Genomic DNA, 7,559 nt, shown 5'->3' with positions numbered 1-7,559 from the left:
GAAGCTTGCGCGCGGTGGCTCACAGGACAAGGAGAAACTTTTGACTAATGCAAGCTCTCCCTCGCTGAGTCGGTTGATGTGCAACAGTTAATTCAGTGTCAGATTGCCAGAAGCATACACTGTACTAGTGTCGTTATTGTTCGACTTCCCAAAGAGGTGAACAACCAAGCGCAAAGTTTACTACTAGTACTACTACTATATAGGTATGTACTATTAGGAACCCGATGGTAGAGCATCTACACTCTTATTTTATTTTAATATGTGATAAAGCAATCTTCAACACATTTGGTTCTCTTCGAGGGTTCTCGCATGTAATAATGGAAGTTGATTGCATGGAATACTCGCCACAATTCTCGCTTAATTTTGGCTCCTATGTCCTGTTAGAAATAGGAGCGCTCATTAATATTTTCTCTTTTTTTGTTATTCAGCATATAAACAGGTCAGCAAACCTTGCGGTGCATCTTTGTGCGAACCGTGCTTGCTGCACTTTGAATGTGACCGAGAGCTGGCTTGATGAAACACCTCGCTTCCTTCTTTTTTTTTGGGTACCTCGCTTCCTAGTGACCAGTCCCTTGGCTGATCGTCCTAAGAATGCTTATATATGAATAAATCTCTCTCATTTATCCACAAAAAAGATCAAGCCATATTAACCGGAAAGGAGGAGTATGGACTAGCACTACTTTTTGGTGTGTCCCGTCAACTCGCAGAATGAGGAGAAGCCTGCAGGACAAGGTGAAGCTCGCTTACACCCTCTCCGTCTATCTCAAGCCTGGTGGCTCACAGGACGATGAGAAGCTTTTGTCTAATGCAACCTACCCTCGCCCAGGCGGTGGACGTGCAGCAGTTCATTCGGTGTCAGATTGCCAGACACATACATTTTAGTAACATCATTGTTTGACTTCACAAAGAGACGAAGAGCCAAGCGCAAGGTTTAGTAGTACAAGTAGTACTACTACTAGTATATAGGTACTTGGAACCGCATGGTGGAGCGTCTGTACTATTATTTTATTTTAATCTCGGATAAAGTACACATTTTTTTATTCGGGAGAAGTGCGAAAAACGGCAGCCCAATAGTACTATTAAAAAACATCGAACATGTAATGATGGTATCGATCAACCATGCTCGAATATATCTTGGCATCCGTGCGAGCCCGTATGTGTGTTCTCACTCCTTGTCTCTCTCAAGGAACGGTGGGTTGGCCATTTAGCCGTCAATTGAAATCGGTTTGCTCACACTCCGGTCCCACATGTCAGTGATATGCCAAGGGGAAGTGCGTTGACTGACTGGCCATACATGTACTTGGTTTTGCACCTTCATACTACTCCTCCCTCCGTCACAGTTTACAGGGCGCGCTTCATTCTCATGCCTTTCTCTCCATGCATTTCCACAACCAGAGAGATTTTAGACGCGTTTGCTTTAATGCTCAATTAATTAGGGCGTGGTAACCGCAATCAAGTCCACAATTTTCTCTCGATGTAGGTGTGTACGCGGAGTGGAGTAAGTGCATGCATGTGTGTACCCGGGGTGGAAGCACTTCATGCATGTGTGTACGCATATTTCATCTAGTAATAGACATGCTATTTTTCATGCCGATCGCTAGTCGCCTTGGTCCCAAAGATTGTTGAAGCAAACAGTGACAGAGGGAGTAGTATGAGCAGATTCAAAGAAGAGTGTATTGATGGTTGCTTCTTCTGAGCAACTTACAGGGGGAAAGGTGGGGCTTATGATTTGACTGCTCATTACACACTATTAGGTGCGGCGCAACGACTGGGCTGAGTCTCCCATGCAGTTGTACACTACTCTCTCTGTTCTTAAATATTTGTCTTTCTAGAGATTTCAACGAGTGACTACATACGAAGCAAAATGAGTGAATCCACACTCAAAAATATGTCCATTTGAAGTTTCTAAAAAGATAAATACTAAAGAGGCTTATGGCAATGCTAAAGAGGCTTCTGGCAATGTTATCAAGCTTCCAGCAACATAATTGACGTAATATACAAATAATTTTCCAGCGACATGAAATTGTACAATGCTCTGAGCTTTTAGCTTTTGTTTCGTGTGTCTTCCCATCCATGCTCTTTCGAAAAAAATAAAAAACTAACTTCCTTGCTAATGCATCTCAATGATTAGCAGATCAGAGCTAATATTTACATCACAACTGAAGACAAAGTTGTGAGAAGGTGTTAAATAAAAATTGATCCATGCTTTCATTTGCAGCAATATTCCCCCAGCTCTGTCTAAATCAATAAGGCATGTTGGCAAAAAAAGTAGCTGACAGGAGCATGCAACATGCCGATCATTTTGTGCAGCTCCACTAAAATAGAGCCGAGCGTCCCTGTTCAAAAGGTATCAAGTGTTATTACAATAATAGAGGACTGTTGATGAAACAATAAACACACAAATAGAAGCCGGTCACCTTTGCAGTCTCTCTTAAGACTAACTAGTTGGAGAAGATTAAGCAAATAGTTGGAGAAGATTAGGCTCGGAGTTGGATGACGAGGATAGAGCAAAATCAATCTCCTTTTGTGCAGTCGCACTAAAATCTAGAGATGTTGCCCATGTGACATTTTAGTAGAACTTCACAAAACACTCTTAAGAAAAACGTGATTTGTGCAGTTCCCCAAAAGGTCGCAATAGCAACGAGGTGAAATGGATAGCCTTGTTTGAAAAAAACAGGTAGAAAGGAAACAATTACTAGCCAATAACAATTGATGACACATATGACGACAAAAAAGAAGCATATTCCTTGTCCTAAGAGAACAAAACAACACAGTTGCGTTTATCTAAAACGATGTGAGAACGAGATTGCAATATGGAAAGTACGTCGGACAAGCTACGTTTTGGGTAAAGAACTAGGGAAGATCCACATGCAAGATTTTCCACATGCAGCAACATGGGAAGATGGGCAGTGGAGCAAGGCCGGAGGGGATACCTGGGGGTCATCGGGATGTAACTAGGAGAGCGGCGGTGGGCGGGATCTTCCCATACTGCGACAGCGAGCAAGTGGCATAGGCCCTACCACGCCGGAGCTTGGTCAGAGAGAACGACGGGTACCGCAGATCGGGACGTGCTACCTTGGCGCCATCGAACGGAGAAACGATGCTTATCCTTCCTTTCCGCTAGTGGGCGGGATGCGGCCGGGTTAGTGACCAACGGTGAGAGAGAGAGGCCATCGCCGACTTGTGTGAGATACCCTGAAGAGAGATCAAATCCCGACAGACAGGCTCCATTGTATATAGTGGAGCGGACTACCTTTTTCTCCATAAAAATCATTTTATATTCTGTGTACGTGGCATTGAGCGATATAACTTTATTTAAAAATAATGCGCTGATGCATCAAGTCGAAATTTGTTTCGTGCATGTGTGGTACACGACCTCCGTAGGTAAACAACCATTACATGGGTTGCCATTTCGTACAGAAATGAGCTCCACCATGTACCCACGCGGGTGTGGCTGCGCATGAAGCGTGAATACGTGCACCTATTCTCTTCGTGTACGTACACCACCTACCTGGGTTTGTGTGAGAGAGATACAAACATAGAGAGATATAGTGTATGGGTTCGTGACTGCATTGGGGGGGAGGGGGAGGGTTGAGACATAGACAAGGAATATCTGTCGATGATATTTCAATGAAAAAATGTAACATATGCAATGTGTGTGAAACTGAGGCCTGGATATATCATATATATAGAGGGGGCGATCCACGAGAAGATAGTGGAGGTATCATCAGCGTGAGGTATCCATAGAATCGAAGAGAGGAATGATGTGTGTGTGTGTGTGTGTGTGTGTGTGTGCGTGCGCGCGATCGATAAAGAGTGCCATCGAATTTGTGTGTGCCGATGTCAAAGATATAGGGTAGCTGGCCTACTGGAACGTGAGAGGGGACATGTGCAGTTTGTCTCTTTGGCATGGATACCTACCTACAGCGCTCGACTATCGGCGTGTGTGGGGTGGGGGTGGGGGCGTGAGAGATAGATAGGGAATATGTGTCGATGATATTTCAATCAAAAAATGTAACATATGCAATGTGTGTGAAGAGTCCTGGATATAACATATATAGAGGGGGCTATCCACGAGAAGAGAGTGGAGGTATCATCGACGTGAGGTATCCATAGAATCAAAGAGAGGGATGATGTGTGTGTGTGCGCGCAATCGATAAAGAGTGTCATTGATTTTGTATCTGCCCGCGTCAAATATATGGGGTGGCTGGGCTACTGGAACATGAGAGGGGACAGATGCAGTTTGTCTCTGTGGCTTGGATACCTACCTACAGTGCTCGACTATCAGTGTGTGTGGGGGTAGGGAGCAGTGACCTAACTATAGAGGTACAATTGCTGGTATATGTTGGAGGAGGAGAGACCTACTTATGTATTGAGGGAGATCAATCGACATCAATGCATATGTGTAGGAGAGGAATAAGGTTGGGAGAGAGACATAGCTAGATTGTCGGAGGGGTTGGTGGTGAAGTTGCTTCTCACAAACGGTGGGAGAGGCTTGCTAGACAAACGGAGAGCACGCCTGCAATATCAATAAGAGAGGGGATGTCTGCCTGTATGTGCACGTGCGTGTGAGAGACGGGTCAGGAGACATGCACGAATGATGAGGGGGGACGATATGGTTGTGGTAAGCAGACGTAACTACATAGGAAGATCAATCGTCCTTGGTCGGAGAAAGGAGAGACATAACTTGTGAGGTACGCCGACTGATGCGTGGGGAAAATTGAAAGTGCGTTATATCGACTAGAGGGGGGTGAATAGGCGATTTTTATGAATTCGTCACTGAGGAATTTGCTGGTGAGGAAATTCCTAAATGAAGAACTACTTGCAGCGGAATAAGTACACAAAAGTAAACATAGCAGAACACACGCATAGTCATCATGATGAAATGAAGACAAGCACAGAGTACAGAAAGCGTAAACACATGATAACACAAGATGAAGACGGACAGACTGAAGAAATTGAACTAAGGAAATTGAGAAAGTCTTCAGTCAAAGTGTTCAAACAAATATGAACAAGCACACAACAACAGAAATGAGGAAATGAAAGAGTTGAGGAAATAGAACCAGGAAGCTCGATGAAGACAATGATTTGGCACACCAGTTCCAACTATTGTCTCAGTTGTACATCTGGTTGGAGCGGCTGAGTATTTAAACTCGAGGACACCCAGTGCCAGACACACAGTCCTCACCGTATTCTCCTTGAGCTAAAATCACACAGACCTCGCCCAATCACTCTTGGTAAGTCTTCAGGTGACTTCCGGACCTTCACAAACTTGGTCACTCGGCGATCCACAATTCCTCTTGGATGCTCTAGACCTTGACACCTAACCGTCTGGAAGAAGCACAGTCTTCAAAGGTAACAAGCATCGGATCCACGCAGGATCAATCTCTTCAGTGATGCTCAATCACTTTGGGGTTTTGAAGGTTTGGGTTTGGGTTTTCCTCACTTGATGATTTTCGCTCAAAGTCCTCGGAGGATGGGTTGCTCTCAAATGACAAGTGTCAGTTTCTCTCGGAGCAGCCAACCAACTAGTGGTTGTGGGGGGCGGCTATTTATAGCCTAGGGAGTAGCCCGACATGATAAGACATAAATGCCCTTGTCTGATATGACAGTTAGGTGGTAGGATATTTTGTGACAGCTGGCGCATAGCACAACAACGGTCGGAATTTTGACTATCAAATTCCTCAGGGCAATCATGTTCCTCACTGTGTAGGTAATCCGCACTAGCGAATTCCTAACTCCTCAGTCAGAACAAATTCCTCAGTGACCAGAAGAACTTCATCTCTGTCACTAAAGAAATTAACTGAACTGTATGAGATTTCCAATGGCTTCACTCGAAGGGATTGGTAGGTGTAGGATTTTGAGTTGAGCATCACATGGAAATTTTTCCTTAGTATTTCCTCGACCCCCTTTAACAGTACGGTGTTTCCTATGACTCAAGAAAGAGAAAATGAAACTATAAAAACAAGAGTCTTCACGCTTCATGTTCCTCGAATGATTACCAAGTCTTCAAGGTCACACCAATTTCTTCACTTTCAAAGTCTTCGGAAAGTCTTCAGAAATCCAAAGTCTTTAGTCGAAGAACTTCATTATTAGGGGTCAACTTTCTCTGTAAATATCAAACTCCTCATAGACTTATAGACCTGTGTACACTCACAAACGCATCAGTCCCTTCGTATAAGTCTTCAATACACCAAAATCACGAAGGGGCACTAGATGCACTTACAATCTCCCCCTTTTTGGTGATTGATGACAACATAGGTTAACTTTTCAACGGGGATAAATATATGAAGTGTAAGTATTGATGTTGAGAAATTTGATTGCAAGATATAGAAGAACTCCCCCTGAAGATGTGCATAGTGAGGAATTTGCTTTTGAAGCAATGCACACTTGAAGAGTATATTCATGGAGATCTCCCCCTATATCTTGTATTTCATACATGCATTTAACATATAATATGAAGAATTTGAAATGCATGATGAAATATGGTGACTGATGTAATTCAGCATGCATGCATTGACATAAATGAGGAATAAACATGCAGAAGAACACAACAAAAGTATCAGGCCACCATAGAGTTTAAGATTTCAACTCGATCTAGCAAAGTCATCAAAAGAATGAGAGTTGTAACTTAGAAAAAATGCCCATATAAGATAGACCCGCTTGAAGACTAACTCAAATTTCTCCCCCTTTGTCATCGAATGACCAAAAGGGTTGAAAATGAGGACTAACGCCCCTGAAGAATATCATGAAGATGGAGGAGCGCCAGTGTTGTTGGGGTCTTGAGTCAATGTAGGGCCTGCTGCAGTGTTGTCCAGGTCTTCATACTCATCTGTGTCGTGGGATGAAGAATACGAACTGGTGACCAAGGGAGGAACCTTGACCTTCTTGAGCTTCTTCGGTGGAGGAGCAGACCAGTCAAAGTCTTCTTTGAAGCCCATTTGCTTCAGATCTTCTTCACCATACAGATGTGACAGAATAGCCCAGGTGCGATCGAAAACTTCATGGAGGTAGTAATGGTTTTTCTTCACTGCATTATGTGTAGAGGTCATGTTGTGAAGAATAGAGCCAAACTGACACTTAACCCATTTGTGGTTCCGATCAACCTTCTGGTGAAGACTTAGAAGCAGCTCACGGTCAGTCATCACACGAGGAGCAGTAGCTTGAGGACTTGACTTGGGAGCATTGGCAGCAGAATCATGAGTGACAGAGTCATCATTGGTGGAGTAAGATGCAGCTTTGCGGAACTGACCATCCAATGGACGAATGCCTTCATCAATAACAGCTAGTGCTTTGCCCTTTTCTTCATTTGAAGAATATGTTCATTTGAGGACTTCAATCGGGGGAAAGTAGCTGCTATGGTTGAGGGTGTCAGCCTTGTAGTTGAGTGAAGACCTTGTTCTGAGGAATCTCATGATCCATGGAGCATAAGGCTTCAGCCCAAACGGTGAAAGTGCAACATTTCCGAGAGTCCCCATGAAGAAATCATGGTAATTGATAGGGATGCCATGCATGATGTTGAATAGCATATTCTTCATCATCCCAACAATTTCTTCATC

This window comes from Triticum aestivum, chromosome 1B (assembly GCF_018294505.1).
Source record: "Triticum aestivum cultivar Chinese Spring chromosome 1B, IWGSC CS RefSeq v2.1, whole genome shotgun sequence".
Taxonomy (NCBI): domain Eukaryota; kingdom Viridiplantae; phylum Streptophyta; class Magnoliopsida; order Poales; family Poaceae; genus Triticum; species Triticum aestivum.
This window is presented reverse-complemented; position numbering follows the sequence as displayed.